Consider the following 20,069-nt stretch of genomic DNA (forward strand, 5'->3'; position numbering starts at 1 on the left):
TCTAGACCCCACCACCTCCTGGCTACAGGATATAAGGCAAGTTCCCCAACTTCTCTTTCCTGTCCTTTTAAATGGGCTTAAAAGTACCACTTACCTCATAAGGTTGTTCTGAGAGGGTTAAATGAGGTAATGCACATAAAATGCTTAACCTATGTAAGTACTCAATAATATTTACTGTTAGTATTCCATGACAAGTAATAGGCACTAAATGAGATTCTATGGTCACAAAACTGAGTAAACATCAGCTGGGGAGACAGACATCTGTGTAATTGACCACATGGTTGTAGGATAGACTCTGAGTAAGCCGGGGGTACAGTACTTTGATGGCTGGGATCGTCCAAATGGTTGGGGCCATTTGGAATTTGGGACCAGGGTTCCTGAAGGCTCCACAGAGCAGATCACAGTGGGGCTTTCACCTGGGAGATAGAATTTCACTCACCTTGAGAGGGGAGAGGCCAGCCTAAAAGACACCATTGTTTTAGTTATCTGTGGCTGTGTAACAAATAGCACTAAATTGAACAGTTTAAAAGAACAAACATTTCTTGTCTTACTATTTCTCTGGGTCAGGAGCCCAAGCACAGCGTCATGGGGTGCCCGTGGCCCGCGGTCTCTCGTGAGGTCAAAATCAAGCTGTGGGCCAGGCCTGCAGCTGTTGGTGAGCTTGGAGCCAGAGAGTCCGCTTCCAAGCACACTTGGGCGCACGTTGGCAGGCCTCGAAAGTTCCGCTTCCGAATTCACTCACGTGGTCCCTGGCGTGACTTACTATCTCCTCACACACTTTGTTTATCCTCTAGAGCTGGTGTCAGCACTTTCTGCAGAGGGCTAGACAGTAAATATTTTAGGCCTTGCAGGTCATACAGTGCCTGTCGCAACTACTCAGCTCTACTGGGTAGCAGGAAGCAGTCACAAACAACATGTAACTGAATGGGCAAAGCTGTGTTCCAATAAAACTTTATTTACAAAAGAAGGTAGCCTAGCCCAGGCTCTGGGTCTCTACAGGAACAGCAGTGTAGTTTAGCAAAAATAATCCTGGCAGTCCCTTAGCCTCCCAGGACTTCAGTTCCCAATCTCTAATACATGTGGGTTAGAATAGTATTTTTTAGGGCCTTCCCACCCCACAAATGCTGGGTCTTCACTCACAGCAGTTTAATAGCCATTTATTTATCCCATCTCTCTCTGCTAAAACTGATAGATTAACCACGGTATCAGAACACATTACAAATCTCACTGTACAATGGGAAAAATTTAGCCAGGGAAAACAGAATTAATGTATTCAAGTCCCTACTTTTAATTAATACCACTGGTCTCAGTCACGTGGGGCATGATGGCCAGCTTTGGACAGAGAGTGATGGGCTCATGACAGCAGGGACTTTGCCTGCCTGCGTGACAAAGGGCAGGCCCAGGAGTTGGAGGACCAATGGCATCATAATACAACTACAGGTGATTGATTACTTACCTGCCCATGCAAAGGATGTAATCCATAAGGTAGCAGCTCTTAGGGTCCTTAAGATGTAAATACTTACAGAATCACAAATAATGGCATCTCTGCAAAAGGTATGTGACAGTGGACCCCCCTCCCCCTCAAGAATTTCCCTTAAACTGCACAGAAATCTGTCCCTATTTCCTTTTGCCTGACACTTGTGAACGTGCAGCCCTGTTTGTCTAGAGCAAACTGCAGTATCAGATAAAGGTCTCTCAGAGGTTGAAAGAGGCTTGGATTGTATTTTTGTTGTTTTTGAGGCTTTCTGTATAGTAAAGTACTAAAATAATGACAAAACAGGATTATAAAAACTGAAGAATATTTTAAATGCTTCCATGGGCAAATTGCAATGTACCCATGCATAAAGGTGACAAAATGTTCCTCTTCAAGATAAAGTGCTGGTTCATAGGAAGCTGCGGGTGATTTATTATGGAAAAATGGGGCTGAAGCTCAAAGTGGTGCAATGGCCACTGTCTTCTTCCAATCCTGTCAGAATAGCTCTGGGCATATATTTGTCAAGAGTCTATACTTGAGGCCCTTTGTGGATGGGAAGCACTGGTTAATTAACCTCCTGTATCCCATATTCCCATATTCCCTGCCTACCCCAACAAAAAGTTGTGTAAATCCTTTCATTTTGAAGACTCCATGATGTAAATGAAAAAGCTCAAACTCTGAATCATCATTCTACCCTTTACTCATGGAACTAGTAATGCTTATCTCACAGAGTTGCTGGGAAGTAAATGAAATAGTGAGTGTATAGTATCAATTACGTAATGGGTGTTCAAGTGTCAGGTACCATCACTACCAACACACACACGCGCACACACACTCACACACACTCCCTCTCTCTCTCTCCCTCTCTCTCTCTCTCTCTCACTCACACTCATGCATCAGATCTAGGGCCCCAGGTTTTGGTCTTGAAAATCTGTTGCGGGTAACTAACTACACCACCTGTCTGGGCCCAGTGAGGGGTCAGTCTGTGGCTGTCCCCTCCCCAGACGACCCTGCATAAATGAGCGGATAGCACCACAGCAGCTGTGACTTGGCCCTGGGTTCAGCCTCTCTCTGTCCTCTCCTGTTCCCCCGCCCCTCACCTGCCCTTGGTAAACGAAGATAGTTTGCACATCTGAGGTGAATCTCTTATGCTTCCTATGTGAAAAAATTGTGACATAATAAGGTCTATATAAACAGTATTTACTGTATATACACAGTAAAGGAATCTTCCAAAGGGCATTGGAGCACCTTTGGATTTACAGGACAGTTGTTAGCCACTGTCCCTGGGCCCCTGCTGCTGAAAGGGACACCTTGCTGCTTCCACCTGGGAAGAGCTTAAGCTGCAGAGACAGACTAGCTCATTAGGAGTCAAGAGTTCAAGTGGGATTCCCTGTGGTGCCTCGTGTGGGGTCTGGACCTGTTCCGGAAATGAGGACGTCTGCCTGGGACAGGTTTTCCTTGCTTTTACCTGGAGTCCTGAACGGGAATAGCGTGATGCTTCCTGGATCCAGCGTTTCCTGGTTTGTGACGAAGGGACAGCCTCCTGGCTGGTCCCTGACTGCTGGGTCCTGCAGGTCACCTGTACTTCGTGTCAGAAGAAAATGAAAAAAACAGAAAGGCAAGGAAAACCAACAGCATCACACACGTTACAATGACATCATGTTTATAGTCAGCCACATAGACTTTGACCTTGGGAGATGCAAGGAAATGTTAAGCTACAGAGAAGAGTGGCCAGTTAACTGGCAGGAGGGTCTCTCTTGGCATAATTTGCGGTCATTTAAATTGGTCATTTCAGACACTTTTCGTTGTCATGGAAAAGGCTAGAGACATCATATTAAGTGGAAAACAGCAGGATGTGAAGTTGTTTGTCTATTGTGTGAAACTTGGAGGTAGATGGACACAAACTAAAACAAACCCTGGAAAAAAAAGTAATACCTAACACAAGGTTAGGTTGCTATGGTGATGGCTGACCTTTTTTACCCCCTTTTCCCAAAGTTGGCGTGCTTATATGTTTATGCGCATGTGTGTGTATATTACATGTGTTTTTATAGATGGATATTATATATGAATATGTATATATACAAATACACATAATATATTGTCTTTAATGGAAAGAAATAGTTTCCTTTAAGCTCTTGGAAAAGATCAGAGATGTTTGTGAGCAGGGCACATGCAAAAGAGAAAAAGGTTTTTCTACATTTAAAAAAGACTCAGAATTTAGCATATACTAAGGACTAAACTTGAAAATCCATCAAGAGTGAGTGAATTTTACACTCTATACTGCAGATATCTGTGCTTTACTGAAGTAACTAGGATCTTTTTTTCTCTGTAGAGATTTTAGATATAAATCACGGTTTTGTTTTCCTTGGTTTAAATGACATTCCTCTTTGATCATTTCTTCACACAAGGAAAAGATATTTCCTCGTGCGAAGTAGCGGTTAACTTCTCATAACCTCTGACAACAAAGGGGCCCTGTGTGCGGCAGGAATTCCTCCTGGAATACAGGGAAGGCCCCCAGCTGAACTGTCTCCAAGGAAGATGTTGCGGAGCTTGCAAAGCTCGTTCGGAGAAAGGCGCCCAGCTGGAGGGCTTTTCTTTCTATTTAGAGATTGGCCCTGCCTGGGGTGGGGGTGGGGGAAACCCATAAAAGAAAACCCGAGAACAAGCCTCCATGCATTTACAAATTACAAGGGAAAGTTCATTCTTGCAACCAGTGTTGGTGCCAACTCAGGCTTATCATATTTAGAACTTAACTCCACTTGGAAAGAAACTTTGTTTTTCTTCTCATGGAGGTTAAAGAAGGGAACAGAGGTAGACTGTCTACGCTATGGTAAAAACTCTGAGTAAAAACCTGTCTGAGGATAAGTCATGGGCGGGCTTAAATTCTCCATTGGCTTCGACTCTTTGCCCACCAGTGTGTCCTACATGTTGCCACCAGTTGTGATTATGAACTAGGAGTCTCGTCAAGTCGGGCCCTGGGCTTGGCATTCAGAGGCCCTTCCCGCCTGACCCAGCCCATCCCCATGGGTTTATGTCCCACCCTGCTTTCTTTTTAACAAACCTTCCTCTCCAGCCACCTTCCCTGCATCCTTCTACTCTCCTTAGCCATTGGGGAGATTTCTAGAAGGACATGCAGTCCCTGCGAGGGGGTCGGGCCCATCCGAGCCCCTGCAGTAAATGCCAGTGCCCTCCCCTCCTCCTCCCTTCCTTTCCTTTCTTTGAACAGAAATTCCCCTCCCTATGATAGGTCCTTAAGTTGCTGGTTAGTGATAACTCCTTTAAGAAAACAGACGTAAAGAGAAGAGCCAGCTCTCACAACGGCAGGGCGGGGGTGGTAGGGGAGGACCTCTTCACCAGCCATTTCTTGAATGTTGGAGATTAAGAACAGTGAGAAGAATGGCAGCTGCCATTTAGTGCTTCTACCCTCTGCATATCCTGATTCACGCGTTACCAATACACTTCACAACTATAAACACAAGGGCTCAGAGAGGTTCAGAGATTTGCTCGAGGCCACACAGCCAACAAATAATGGAGCAAACATTTCAAACTCAGGCATTTCTGAATTCTCCAGCACACTCCCCTCTTTCCACTATGCGCGCCTGCTTTGCCAAAGACTCACAGATTTCTGGTCACCAGCAGCGTGTACCCCCAACTTCTGTGGGTGGCCGAACAGAATTGGGGGATGCAGGAAATCCCCTTCCTAGCTCCAGGGGTAGCTCTGCTGGAAAACTAAATTTCTAGCAGAGTAAAAATTGCATTCCTTGTACAGATAACTTAGCTGGTTAAATATCAAGCTCTGTAAGGCTCTATTTACTAATAGACCCAAGGAATGTGATCCCCTCAGGGCTTTAATGTACTTGAATACGCTGTAAAAAAAAAATCACCATGTAAGAACCTCTACGGGGGGCTGGTTGAAAAAGGTGAAGGGATTGAGAAGTACAGATTGGTAGTTACAAAATAGTTACGGGGGTGGGAAGCACAGCATAGGGAATGTAGTCAATAACATTGTAGTAACTGTGTGCAGTGCCAGGTGGGTACTGGAAATATCAGGGGAATGCTTTGTAAAGTACATGATTGCTCTATATCTGAAACTAATACAAAAATAACACTGCATGTAAACTCTAATTAAAAAATGAAATTTAAAAAAAAATTTAAAGAGCCTCTGGACCAGCACTATCCAATAGAACTCTCTGCAGTCAGGAAAATGCCCTAGTCCTATGCTGTCCAATACCGGAGCCACTAGGCACGCGTGGCCTTGGGGCATTTGAAATGGAGCTGGCTCCTGTGACAGAGAACTCAATGTATTTAATTTTAAGTAATTTAAATTTAAATAGCCACATGTGGCTAGTCGGCTAGTAGTTAACATATTGGATGGCACAGCTCTAGAGATCCCTGAAAGGTTGCTGGTACCCACATTTTCATAATGCTTTGCCTATAAACTCATTTATATCACTGGATCATAATTATTTATTTATGTTTTGCCTACCTCGCTTGGTTGTAAACTTTATATGTCTTACTCATCCTGTTGTAATCATTTATGAGCACATGGCCTGGCCCCCGGTAATAGAAAGTGAGCAGTTAACGTAGATTAAATGGATGTGAGTTGACGTTTTCAAAAGCACTATTGTTTCGGCTTCCTATTATCTAGTTTCGCTTTTCTCAGGACTTTGCTATTTATGACTAGATTGATTCCCAAATCTTCAGGTGAAGCTCAGACCAATCTCTCATGAGCACCTTTTTCTTTCCTCAAAGGAAATCGCTTTGTAGCTGCTTGTTTCGGTTATTTGCCTCTAAATATTACTTCTCTAAATGAATGCTTCTTGCTATTTCTTGATTTTTTTTTCATTTTTTGACATCATCGCCTACTACAGACAATGATTCAGCTTCTGTCCCCCGCCCCGCCACACGTAAGGAATGTTCCCACTCCCAACTGAACGTCCCACCTCCAGTGTTAGTTAGACGAATGTCTGTATTTATTATAACTATGGAAATGCTATTCACGGGGAAGACAGGTAGAAAATTATTTCTTGTCTTGCACAGCTTTTTCTCTGAAGATAATAAATGGTTCTTTTTTTCATTTGTTCAGTGTTCCGCATACTTACCAGTGATTCAAACCCAAATTCTCTCCTTATTGTATATATCTTTCTCTTCAGGACATTTCAGTTATTCTACCAATTTCATCTCTTACAATGCAGCTGCCCAGAGCCTTCTTGCCTTCTCCAGTCTGAACATGGCGTCCTCTTTTGGTGCACACTGCTGACGTTCTGAAATCTCTGGCCACCATCATCCTGGGGGACACTTTGGGGTCTCTCTTGTGTTTAATGCTCAATTTCCTTTATCCTTTGACTCCTCCTCCTGAGTTCCTCCCTCATTTGGTTGTTACATCTTCAACTAGCCTCCTTCCCAGGAGGGGAAGATATATAGATGGTGAATGCTTTATATCTGAAAATACCTTTAGCCTACTCTCTCACTGAATTGGTAGTTTGGCTGGGTTTATATTGCTTTGTGTGTGTAAGAAGTTCCAGACAATTCTGATCCCCTCCTCTTTGTTTGCATATAATCTGACATTGCATTTTTGTTTTTGCTGTCTTCTGGTAGCCTGTAAGATCTTCATTTTTCTCTGAAGGTAACAAATGGCCCTTTTTAAAATTTGTTCAGTGTTCTATACTTACAACTGAAATATCACAATGATGTATCTTGACGTTGAGTCTATTTTTATCCATTGAGTTGGTTACTTGGTGAGTGCCTTCATCTAAAAACTGTGCCCTTCAGTTATGTGGAATTTTCTCAAATTGTTTTGTTGACAAAGTTCTCCCCACCTTTTGTTTGTTCTCTTTTTATGGAACTCTTGTGTTATGCATATTGGAACTCCTGGATGGTCCTCTAACATTTTTTTTTTGTCTTTTCTAGTTGATCTTCTATGTCTTTATCTCTTTTGTTACTTTATATGAGATTACCTCACCGTTTCCTCTGGGTTCTCTATTTAAATATTCATTTTTGCGGTCTTGTTTTCATTTCCAAGAGCTTTTTTGTTGCTGTTCTCTAATTTTTCTTAATTGCCTTGGTTCTTTTCGGCAGCAGGTCTCAGCATTTCATATTCACACATACACGCCATCACCTGGCTCTGGGTTCAGAACCCCTTCCCTCAGCTGGCTGTTCCCGGTGGTATTCCTGGTCCAAAAACCCTTTCCAGACACTGTACTTAACATCCTTTGGCTGAGGTGGACAGTGGAAGCCACCCTGGAGCCTGGAGTGCTGAAAGGTATTTAGGAAGTAACTGCTTCTTAAACACCTTCCAAATCATCCTGATTTTATCCCTCCCCTCTTCATTCCTACCTTGAAAATGCCTTAAGGTTTCTATAGTCTGTATTGAGCTAGTTTTTGGTTATCAACATGGCTGATTTACTAGATCAGTTACTTCACAGTCATGGACTTTCTGTTTTACAGCATCTCCCCTTTTGTTCTCTCTGTAAGCGTGCGCCCATTTACCCTTTTAATGGAAGGCGGCTTGCTCCGTTTGTCCTGCCTGCACCCTTTCTCTTTCATCCCGCCATCCCTCGCATCGCCTCAGTGCGCTAAGTGCTGAGCTCTGGGTCTCTCAGATACTGCATGTGGTTCTCCCTCCAGCTTCCCAGCTTAGGGAATCACCATTCTTCCTGCCTGTCCGCCTCAAAAATTAGGATAATTTTAATAGTACTTTGTTTTGTCACACAGATTCGCACTTTCTCGGATTCCTGGCATTTTCCCCCTTAAAATTCAGTACATATTAGCAAAAATCCTGCTTTGTATTCTTTTTTGGAGAAACAACGATAATGAGAGGCGATCTTTGGAATCAAGGAACTTGCAGTACCGTGGCAGGGAAAAGAAGAAAGCTGGCTAGGAGGTGATGATGATGACGATGATATGATAGTGATGATGATCTGACGAAGAGATGATGGTGATAATGACAATGACAACAATGACAGTGAATGAAAAAATCATGGCTGCCCCTGTTGAGAGCACGGTTTGTACCAACCACTGTGCTCACTACTCTCCTGTGCTCTTTCACTGAATCCCAACTACTCTCTGAAAAAGGCACTCTTACCACGGTCATTTCACACATAGGGAGACAAGCCGTGAGGCAACAAAATTTCTCCAGGACACTCTATATAATAAATATCCAAACCAGTGTGCTAAGAGGAACCAGGAACAGCAGAAAGCAATATTTAACTCGAAAATCAATGGAAGCTTGAAAAACTAGATTTCCACATTTGCTTTTTCCTCTGGATTCCCTCTGATGCCACCACACACCAGGCTCTTTCCGTCTTGTCACCGAATGCAAAATATTAACCTTCGCAAGTCTCTCTGTACCTAACCCTTTTAATTGTCCCTGCTTACTGCTAGCGGGTGAGGCTTTCCAATATATTGCCACCATTGTGTCATTCACTGCTCGAGAACCTACTCTCTTTGCCAGTCTTATCATGTTTGGTCTTCTAGGCCTATTTTCAAGAGCCAAGTACCTGGTCACGTATGCCATATCCGTCCCCAAAAGCTACAGCATGGGTCCCTCTACTGTCTTTTTGTACAAGTCATATTTTGTATGACCCTTGTGCTTTTACTAAAACTGTCTTCTTTTCCTAACTAAGGTCTACCCGTCTCTCATTTTTTTCCCCATTTTTTCCATAAACTCATTCCTGGCAGCCCCACCCCACTGGGATTGCTTTTTCTCCCAAGCTCCCGTGATGCTTAGCACTGATGAGCTGTACCAGTCGCTGGGTCCTCAATATGTACAACCCAGTGTAATGCTGGTGCTGACCACCCAACAAATTAGTCTGTACCTGAGGCACCAGCAAAACAAGTGTGTCGAAACTATTTACTTTGGAAAGAATGTATTATTTCAAAAAGTCACCTTAGGAAAAAATACAATATCTTTGAAGCATCTTTCTTATGGTTATTGACTTTACTTTGATACGTGATCTTTATAGGGCTTAAAGCTTGTAAAATTCCTACCCTATTTTTGGATATTATTAATTTTCACTTGAGGAAGTTCTTAGGTAAACAGGTCATGTCTTGCACTTCTCTTGTATAATCATACCCATGATAGACACTCACTCAACACAGGATTTTTTAAAGATTTTATCCCTTCATTTCTACAGAGACAGGAAAGGAGAGAGAGAAACATTGATGCATGAGAGATACTTGGATCAGTTGCCTCTCAAGTGTCCCCTACTGGGGACCCAGCCTGCAAGCCAGGCATGTGCCCTGACTGGGAAGCAAACTGAAGACCCTCTGGTTTGCAGGCTCACACTCCACTGAGCCAGAACAACCAGGGCAACATAGAATATTTTTAATAACAGTTATGCATAATGTATTTCTGAGCTACAACTATAATATAGAAATGAAATACCATATTTCATTAAATATTCGATGTCATCAATTATAACATGTACCATCTATTTACGTACCAAAAAAAAAAAAAAAGTAGAAAACAGTGCTGCCAATTTAACCATGATGTACTAGTGGTTGTAAGACACACTCCAATTTCAGAGACGTAAGAAGGTAAATGAATACATGTGCATCTTGGATTTGGTAAAATATGTTTATTGTTGTTTTATAATATTATACATTTGCATTAGGCATCTTAAAGTTGTGAATGATATTCTTAAGTCAGATTTTTTAAAGACATGCAATATATCACCTAAATGCAAGTCACCATGTGAAAAACTATTGCATGTAGATAAACAATGTTGAAGCCATGACCTTTCCCTTCTAAGGAATTACAGCCTAATGGAGGGGATGGCATATAAATGAATTACCATCATCCAAGGCATAAAGTGAGTGGAGCCATCCAAGAGGTGGAAGATCCTATAGAAAGGAAAAGAATAATTACTTTTAGTTGGGATCATTTAAAAATCTTCATGAAGGAGGTGGCATGTGAAATAAGTTTTGAAGAATCAGTAGAATTTTGCAAAATATCAATAGGCATAAAGGCAAGCCAACTGGGAAAAATAATAGAAATATAAAAATATACGCATGTTTAGAAAAGAATGAAAAGTTGAGATTGGCTAGAAATAGGAGTGGCTCAAGGAGTTTCAGAGATAATCTTGGAAGGCCACTGGTGCCATGTCATGAAAGGCCTTGAATGCTTAGCTGAGTTCACTAAAGATTGCTAGACAATGCAGAGCTACTTAAGGCTCCTTAACAGGAGAGGGGCCTGTAGGATAAGAGCAATGTTCGAAAAATTTATGTTTATAGATAGTGAATTATTTTTTTGAGAGAGAGAAACATTGGTCTGTTGCCTCCCATATGTACCCCTAACCAAGGATCGAACCCACAACCTAGGTATGTGCCCTGACCAGGTATCGAACCTGCAGCCTTTTGGTATATGGGTCAGTGCTCCAACCAACTGAGCCACCCATCCAGAGCAGTAGTAAATTATTCTAAGGATTGCAGAGAAGTTGGTAAAAATCTAAACATTTGCTTTACATTCAAATTCTATATATCATTGTCATTATAATGCAAAGCTATTTTCTAAATCATGTATTTTGTTGAAATATTATACATGTGTTCATTGAAACTTTGTCTGATATGCTTCCAAGAAGCAAATAAATGCCATGAATTTCTTGCTGCTTAATTGAAACATTACCCATCAGAGAAGAGACATACTGTCAAGTAATGTTTGTCAACAGTAATAAAGAGCAATAGCTTTTGGTTATTGAACAATTCCAACATGCCCAGCATGCGATAAACAGCTCACATGTTGTGCCATTTAAGTCTCCCTGCAATCTTATTTTATAGAAGAAACACTGAAATTTGGGTAAATTGTTAATACAATGACGAGTGTCAGGAGCTGGGCTGCAAACCAAGGCCTGGCGAATTTCAAAGAGCCTGTCCGCCTGTGCTGACTGTGCTGGGCCAGGCCCCCCGTCCATCCCGTGCCGCTGCCGGCGCCTCTAAGGCAGGGCTCTCCGCTGTCACTTTGTTGAGGCAACTTGGCTGTGACACGGAGACAACTCACAGACCTTAATGTTCCACTTTTTTGTTGTTACAGGAAAAGTTAAACTTCTAGAGAAACCCAATGGACAATCTCCACAACAGGTAAGCTATTTTCTTTTCTTTTTTTAATGCAGTGGGGAAAAGTCTATTCTTTCTACTTTCTATTAAATTTTCTATTACTCGGTCTCTCACTACAATTTGTATTACCTAAAACATTAAAACCAGTAGACAGCGCCGTCCCAAAGTCTGTTTCTTTCTGGTGCATTCAGTTTTAAGTAGAACTCTATTTCCTTTTTACTTTTGTCGTTTGGGGATTTACTTCTCACGCAGATGAGATGAGGTGTGACCCAACTAAATCTTCACCCTGAAAGGCTTCCTGTTAGTCTGTCTCCCCAGACAGTGCGCGGTTTCTCCAGTAAAGACTGTCTCTCCCAAACAGTGATTCTTCAAATATGGTCCTAAGACCAACAGCATCAGCCTCGCCTGGGAACATGTTAGAAATGCAGATTCTGGGGCCCCACCCCAGACCTGCTCAGTCAGAAATCTGGGGGTGGCACCCAGTCCTCCAGGATACTCTGATACACTCCCAAATTTAGGAACCAGGCCCTAGGATCACAGGCCTTCCTTGCTTTTCTTTCTCTCTGGGTCTTCTCCCCACCTCCCTTACCATGTCCACCTTCCGCAAGACACGGGGCATGGTCTCTTGTGTATCTTACTCTGGTGGAACCAGCCTGTTCTCCCTACTCTAATCCTGGAAGTAGTATGTACATTGTCCTTGTTCCCCTTTGCAAATTCTGGATGGTCAAGCTGCCTCCTGGGTGCAAAAAAAAAAAAAAAAAAAAAAAAGAGTACCTACCTTTGAGGCTCATGCCATCTGCATACTCTGTCCTTTCCCTTACTTGCTGTTGTCATCTGGGAACTTTCCAGCTGTTCTCGATCATTCAGCACTGTAGGCTCAGAGCCTTCTTGACTTGCTGTACTTGAGTTATCCTCACTTACACTACATTTTAATTCCCTCCCCGACCACATCCTGGGCCATGTCATTAACCATGAACTTTAATGTACCAGTGTGAAAACATTGTCTTTGAACTCTCCAAATTTCTCATACTCAAGAACACAGGTCACTGGCTTTTTGTAAATCTAGTTAGGACCACCAGTCCCCAAGTTTTCCCCCTGATCCCTTAGCCTAACTCTCAGCAGACTGCCCTGCCTATTTAATGTAGACCTTGTGGTCCTTTACCTCAACCTGGGACAGCGTAAGAATCCACACTTACGGACCTTTACCGTAGTCCGTAGGTCGCTGGGACACTTACCGGAGGTCGCTGGGCATCGCTGGGAGGGGAAGACGTTGCAAGAACTGCACACATTGCCATCACTGAAGTTTTTGGTTGCTGACTTCAGCCGGCCCTCGGCACTGCCCAGCCGTCTTTCCATGGTTACTCTTCTCCACCACACGTCACTCCAAACCTTTGACACTCTGAGCTTTGACTCAGCTGCTAAGACAGACAACCTCGCCTCACATATCAATAAGAAACTCAAGCCTTACTGCCTGGGCATCGAGAACTGTCTCTCCACTTGCCCTCACCGCTTTCCCTCTAGGCTCCAAGGAAGAAGTGAGGATCCCCACTTCTTTTGAAAGCGTACTTTCATGGTGATCTTTTTCTCTGTAGTAACAAGTTGTATTATATGCATCATAGGCACAACAGGCCATTTGAACCTCTCATTCTAGATCAAAAAGTTTTCAAAAATATATTGTCATGGTTGAAAAATAAGAACCAGGGCAAGGAATTAACCTTTACAGGTGATCTTGACTTGATTGCCCATATTTCCCCCCACTCTCTCTGTTATCCTCATTTTCCTTCAATTATCTGTTTTCTCCTCAGCATATAAAATATATTTACTCTCTCTCCAAAACCATCCTACAGTCCTGTATCCTCCTATAATATAACTACTCCCTTCTCTGTCCCCATCCCAGCCACACTCAGTGAGAGACCCCACACCCCTTCTCATATGTCCTAGTCGTTCCCCAACCTACTGCACCCCACCCCCCACAGTGCTCATTCTGTAACTTTCCCTCCCTTCTTACCATTAACCCCCTTGTTACTAAAATCAACATGGCCTTCCCTTTCCTTTCCTCTCCCCTGAGGCATTTGGCACTTGAGTGGCAGACTGCCTCATTTCCAACTCCCTCCTCTCGTCCTGATACGACGCCTTGCGTCCCTCCTCCTTCCCTGAGCGCACTTTCCCCATCTCCACCTACTTAGAGCAGACACTTGGGGAAGGGCAGTAACCAGGAGACTCCCAGGCTCCCAAAGCTGAAAAGGCAAGACAGAGCAACAATTAATGAAGTAAAAGTACTCAAGTCGTGCTGAGAAGGCAAGGTGAAAGGTGAGATGGGTGTGGAATGACCGAGGTCTGAACTGGCTGGAGGTCATTGGCGAAGGCAAAGGAAAGAGCCTATGACAAGGCCTTTGGACCAAGAAAGAAACATCTGTTCAAAAGAACTTAAGAGACACCTAAGTTCAAAGGTTTGCAAGAAGGTTAGCATGGCCAGGGAAGAAAAGGAGAGATGATACACCAGAGGGTTGTATATGTTACAGAAAAGACTTTGTCCTTTACCTTATAAGGTTCTTACTAGTTTTAAGAGTTGTTTGTGTTGGTCCCCATTAGTCGCTGTAGTGTACTCTATGCAGGCACTTCCAACCATGAGCTGGCGACTGCCCAACCATCGCCCCCAGGGGAGCAGCGTAGCTGGGACCCTGCAAGCCTTTGGTCACCACATTGTCATCAGTCGCTTAGCACATAACCTTGTTTTGTGTGTGTTTCTGCTTAAAGGCACCCTACTTAATATATGTATTGTTGATATATCAACACTGAACTCAAGGCTAACAGCATGGAACTCACTCCTAAACGAACTGTCTCGGCAAAGCACCTTGTAGTCCTTGAGAACATGAGACAGCACTTGAGCACTATGCTTGGGGGCCATTTTAAACAGCAAAATTACAAACAAAAAGCATAAATGTGTAAAAAATATATGACACTAAATAAATCCCAGAAAAGCCACTTGCTTACAGTATGAGAGCTGGAACAAGGAGGCAGAAAATTGCCGCCTTTGAGCTCAGCCAGAAGCATAGATGTTAGATGACTCAAATCTTTTTTGCCACTTTTTGCAAGTCCATGAATAATCTCAAAAGCACCCCAGGTATTGATTTGGGTTACAAATAAATTTGAGTGAGTGGGTGAATTCACAAATACAGAACCCAGAAACAATGAGGATCAATTCATTGTTCACATGAAGTGTGTGGATTAACACTTGGTATATAGGAAGCTCTATGTAAGCTTGATATTTTTATCATCTTCATTATTATATGTTATTAAATATTCTGAGGGCATTGCACACCTTTGAAAAGTTTTAGGCCAGGGAAGTGATACGGTTCAGATCTGTGTCCTGAAAAGGTCACGTGACTTCTGTGTGGGAAACGTAGCAGAAGGCAGGGGTCGGTGCAGGGGGCAGAAGCCGATTGCGAAAGCCAAGGTAGGAAAGAGGTCTCAGGGGGATGGCAGGGCACCCAACAAGGGTGGGTCTAAGGGAAACCGTGTTGGGGGTACGAGTGTCCCCGCTGCCCTGCAGCGTCCCTGCGTTCCTGAGTGGGCCTCGCCTTCCCCTGGGATGTGCCCTGGAACTCCACCAGCACCACCGTCTGCTCATGTTCGCCCACAAGCCTTTCTAACCTCCCAGGGTGACTCAGGCGATCCTCACCTTATGGAACATTTTATATGACAACTTCGGGTAACACCATATTTGTCATCTCTTTCCATGTCTCTCTCCCTTGCTGTACTGTAAACTCCTTCCAGGTCCCTGGAATCAAGTTCTGCACTTGGCACATAATAGATGCTCAAGGAATATTTGTTTGCATGAATGAATGATGGGTCCTTCAATGGACAGGAGAGATTTTCTGCCTCTTTGTGTTCGGTTGGAGGCAAGACTAGCAGACTGTCGCCTCCAACAGCTACTCAGAGATCCTTACCCAGTATTTTCCAGTAAAAAAAAAAAAAAAGCACACACACAAAAACTATTTTTTACTGTAATTCAAGGAAACTCTGGGATCCCAATTCCACACCCAGAGGGTCATCTACAAGTATGGAACAATCTTTTTTCTTGTCCTCTGTTTTATACTTCCAGTATTGAGTCTACTTTTATAAAATGAGGTGATTGGGTGTGATGTTGTCTAAGATCCTTTGTTGTCTGGGCACTCTAGGATTACAGAGATTACCCAATGCTAGTTCATTCCAAGAATCTAACTATGAGCTGTGCCTGATTGTAAAGCTATCATTATCTGTAGCTTTATAAGGCTGTATTCTATAAACTTTTCTCCACATCATCTCCTCCAAAACTTCCTTATTTCCAGGATTTAAGTTTTCCTAAATGCTTCACGTTCCTTCCAGATTTTTTCCAACTTCCAGATAAGAGGGCTTGCCCCAGTTAGACACAAGCTGCAAATGAGAGACCTGCCCTGATTCCCATGGGGTTCCTGGGAGAGTTTGATCAGAACGTTACCCATTTTTATTCAGTGCCTAAAAGTGACTGGCACCCAGTGGTTATGTTCTTATAGACGATGACCATGAACATGAGAGCAGCCATCATTTATTTAGAACCTGCTACTTACCAGACACACTTTGCCAGGCCTATCACGTTTAAATCATGTGATCCTCATAGGAACCCTGCACAATTCAATGCTACTATCTTTTCCACCTAGGAGGGGTTCAGAAGCGTGGGAAGGAACCTAGACTTATCCAGAAGATACACTGCACAGCAAACAGGCTCATTTTTTATGGGAAAGGGAAGAGAACTGGAGGGAGGTGATGGTGAGGCTAAAGTTCTTTCCCTGACCATCATTGACATCCCCCGTGACCTGCTCTATGTCACGCACACAGCAAGTAGCAATGTGTATGTTAGCGCCAGTTTTTGCAGAGTTCAATGCTGCTGTTGTGTGTGATTTGGTAACTTAGCCAGAAAGACTAACCAGGAAGAGGAACCCCTCCTTTCATACAGAGGGGAGTTATATAGTGATTGGGTTACGCAGGTATTGGAAGAGCTGGTGAGGAAACACAAAGACGGTCAAGCCAAAAAGATATTACCACCCTGGGGTGAGACAAAGACCCAGATGCTGGGGCAGTAGTTGGAGCCAAGGAGAGGTGCTGTGGTTCTCATTGCCACCACGGAGGGCGGGGCTGTCGGATGTCCAGGTGGTAGTGAAGATGCAGCCATTGCTGTGATGAACAGGATACTTTCCAAAGAAAGAGAGCAAAAGGGCGGGGGGAGTGGGGACCCCTGGTACCTCCCATCCTCCCCGTCTAGCCTCCCACCAGCACCTTCCCTTGGTGCGACCTGTCCAGGTCCAGAGGGCAACAGCCCCTTGGCCTTGTGGTGCCCGCCACACTGGGCGAGTGAGGGAAGGCAGGGACGGAGCTAAGCACAGACAGGCAGTGCACCCTCAGTGGCGGTTTGTTCCACCTCTTCCTCCAGCCATGAACCAGTGGGGTGGTTCGAATTAATTCGGTATTATTCGACACTTGGTTTATTTTAACTTTTCCCTGTTGCAACCCCAACAGAGAAGAATAAAAGACTGAACATAAATCACAAATGTTTGAAGGCAAAGTCTAAAATACAGACACAATTTTTATTTTTGAATTATATTTTATTGATTATGCTATTACAGTTGTCCTGATTTTTCCCCTTTTGCCCTCCTCCACCCAGCACCGCCCACTCCCTCAGGCAATTCCCCCACCATTGTTTCTGTCTTTCGGTCATGCCTATAAGTTCTTTGGCTGCTCTACTTCCTATACTGTACTTTACATCCCCATGGCTATTCCATAACCATGTATTTGTACTTCATAACCCCCTCACCTCTTTACCCGTTTTCCCACACACCCTTCCCTCTGGCAACCTTCCAGTAACTGCTTTTCTCTTGCTGCTTTTAAGAATCTCTCTTTAACTTTAACCTTTAGAATTTTAATAATGATGTGTCTTGGGGTGGGGCTCATTGCATCCATCAAAACTGGGACTGTCTGTGCTTCCTGGACTTGAATTTCTATTTCCTTCACCAAATAAGGGAAATTTTCTTTCACTATTTTTTTTTTCCAGATAGATTTCCAATTTCTTGCTCTTTCTCTTCTCCTTCTGACACCCCTATGAGGTGAGTCTTGGACCTCTTAAAGTTGTCCCAGAGGCTGTTTATACTGTCCTCGTTTCTCTGGATTCTTTTTTCTTGTTTTTTTGGCATGGTTGTTTTTGGCTTCTTTATGTTCCAAATCACTGACTTGATTCCCAGCTTCAACCACTCTACTGTTGTTTCCCTGAAATAAAGAAATAAATTGTTCTTTATTTCAATTAGTGTATCCTTCGTTTCTGGCTGGGGTTTTTTTTTGTTTGTTTTTTTGTTGTTTTTTTTTTTTTTTTATGCTGCTGAGGTCCTCACTAGGTTCCTTGAGCATCCTTATAACCAGTGTTTTGAACTCGGCATCTGATAGATTGCTTATCTCCATTTCATTTTGCCCCTTTTCTGGAGTTTTGATCTTGGGACATGTTTCTTTGTCTCCTCATTTTGCCAGCCTCCCTGTGTTTGTTTCTATGTATTAGGTAGAGGTGCTTTGACTCCATGTCTTGGTAGTGCGGCCTACTGTAGCAGGTGTCCTGTAGGGTCCAATGGCACAGCCTCCCCTATCACCCAAGCTGGGTACTCCAGGTGCACCTACGTGTGGGCTGAGTACACCCTCCTCTTGTAGTTGAGCTTTGGTTGCCATTGACAGATCAATGGGAGGGATTGTGCTCACTGGGGATGGGATTGGCAACAGTGACTACAGTTGTTGGTTTCTGACCAGAATTATGTTCTAACCAAATGGTCGTGTTGGCCAGCTTGGTTTAGGCCATATCTTTTGTCACCAGAAGGGGCCAGAGTGATGGTAGCTACCTCACTGTGTGCCAGGAACTCCCTAAGCCTTAGGATGTTAGTCCCCCCTGTACCACCTGTAAGTCAAAGCCCAACCAGCAACACAGCCAAGCAGAGAGGCCTGGACTGCCCCAATTTCTTTACAGCAGTAAAAGTGCGGTCCCCAGACAGCGGCACCCACACTACCCAGGAGCTTGTAAGGAACACAGGTTATCGGGCCCCGTTCCAACCCAGGCAGACTCCTCACAGACCCTGTGCTCTCTCCTCCTCTGTGAGTGCAGCGGGATCCCCACCTTGCCCCACGCACACCCAGTCTTTATTCACCAATGAGTGTTGCATCTCAACTGCTCCAGACAGGAGCTTACTCCCTAGAATTCCATCCAGAGACTAGGGGCAGAGTTTTTCCAACTTTTCCCCTAAAACACTTCCCACCAAGAGTACAGGAGGATATGAGGGGACTAGTGAGGCACCTCGAGGGCTGACCACCAGCTACTAACAGACCTTGACAATCTATGTATGCTCTCTTTAATTCTAATAATTCATGCAAATTTAGCCTTTTCAAACACAACATTGTGAATTTATTTTAAATAAAAACAATGAGCTTCTTCCACCCAAATCCTTCCAATTGGGCCATATTTATTTTGTAGCTTATATTTACCTCCTAATTCATGGCCACACACCTCATCCGGAAGATGGAGCCCCAAGACCAGCTCAGGCCACGAGTAGCCCATGGGTAGCCTGGGGTGAGGGACCCATGGGTAGACCCTTGTGCACTCCACAGGTCCTTCCTCCCCCATCCTCTTCCACAGAATTATTGTCCAGACATCCAAGTGGGAGAGAGAAACCCAGGCGCTCCCATTGGGGAGTTTGAAGATCAGTCATTGTGTCAAAAGTGGCCATTATAGAATTCAGTGGTCTGGCCAGACTATTGAATAAGCCTCATGCCCAGCTAGAGTTGGAGAAGGCCCTGCCTGTGGTGGTGCCATGGCCACCAGGATGTAAAGGTGACACTACTTGTCTGAAATATTTACCACATAACTCACTCTCTAACTTTGCTACATGGCAAAACATCTACATTATTTGTGCCCTAAGTCTCCTGTTTCTGAGACCTCCCCACAAGTCCCTCTCTTGAAATTAGTTTAACTACTCTATACTGCTATCTGGTGGTGAATAGGTAAAACTGCACCTATGAAATTCTGTCAGCATCCAAATTAAGAGAATCCAGTTCCCTTTTGCAAAAGCTACTGAATTGCAAGCTGCTGTTTATTGTATAACCCAATGGACTCAGAAAACAACAGCACTTATGAAGACAGATTATATTAATACAATATATATTATGTAATGTCTGTAACTATATAAATATTATATAATATATAACCACATAGTATATAATCAGGAAATATTAATAAGGAAGACAATAGCATCAGTGCTAATAATAACCAAACTGTACCACCCTGTAACATTTATATCCATTTACTTATCTATAAAATACTGGTTTACACCTAAAAGGGTTATTGTGAAGTTGAAATGAATGAATACATTGGCGTCCTTAAAACAGTACTTGATAAACAGTAAACCCTCAAATGTTAACTACTTATAATAATTATTAATAAGTACTGACAATATGCCATACATTATAGTAAATGACTTACATACTTTTATGTCAATTT

The 20,069-nt window shown here is 43.4% G+C and overlaps 1 protein-coding gene across 6 annotated transcripts in view; it reads left to right on the forward strand.

The window, feature by feature from the left end:
* Window positions 1-20,069, forward strand: part of CUNH4orf19 (chromosome unknown C4orf19 homolog) — an 83,470-nt gene that overhangs the window by 49,726 nt on the left and 13,675 nt on the right. For 5 of the 6 annotated variants that reach the window (XM_054582026.1, XM_054582029.1, XM_054582030.1 and 2 more), the window contains exon 2: window positions 11,505-11,551. The gene's annotated coding sequence lies outside the window, so the exon portion shown is untranslated. Of the gene's footprint in view, window positions 1-8,275; window positions 8,478-11,504; window positions 11,552-20,069 lie in introns of all 6 variants that reach the window. The other variant, XM_054582028.1, reaches the window with a different exon arrangement.

Source organism: Pteronotus mesoamericanus, unplaced genomic scaffold, assembly GCF_021234165.1.
Source record: "Pteronotus mesoamericanus isolate MK-2021 breed Mesoamerican mustached bat unplaced genomic scaffold, CSHL_Meso_final contig_68, whole genome shotgun sequence".
In the NCBI taxonomy this organism is placed as follows: Eukaryota; Metazoa; Chordata; class Mammalia; order Chiroptera; family Mormoopidae; genus Pteronotus; species Pteronotus mesoamericanus.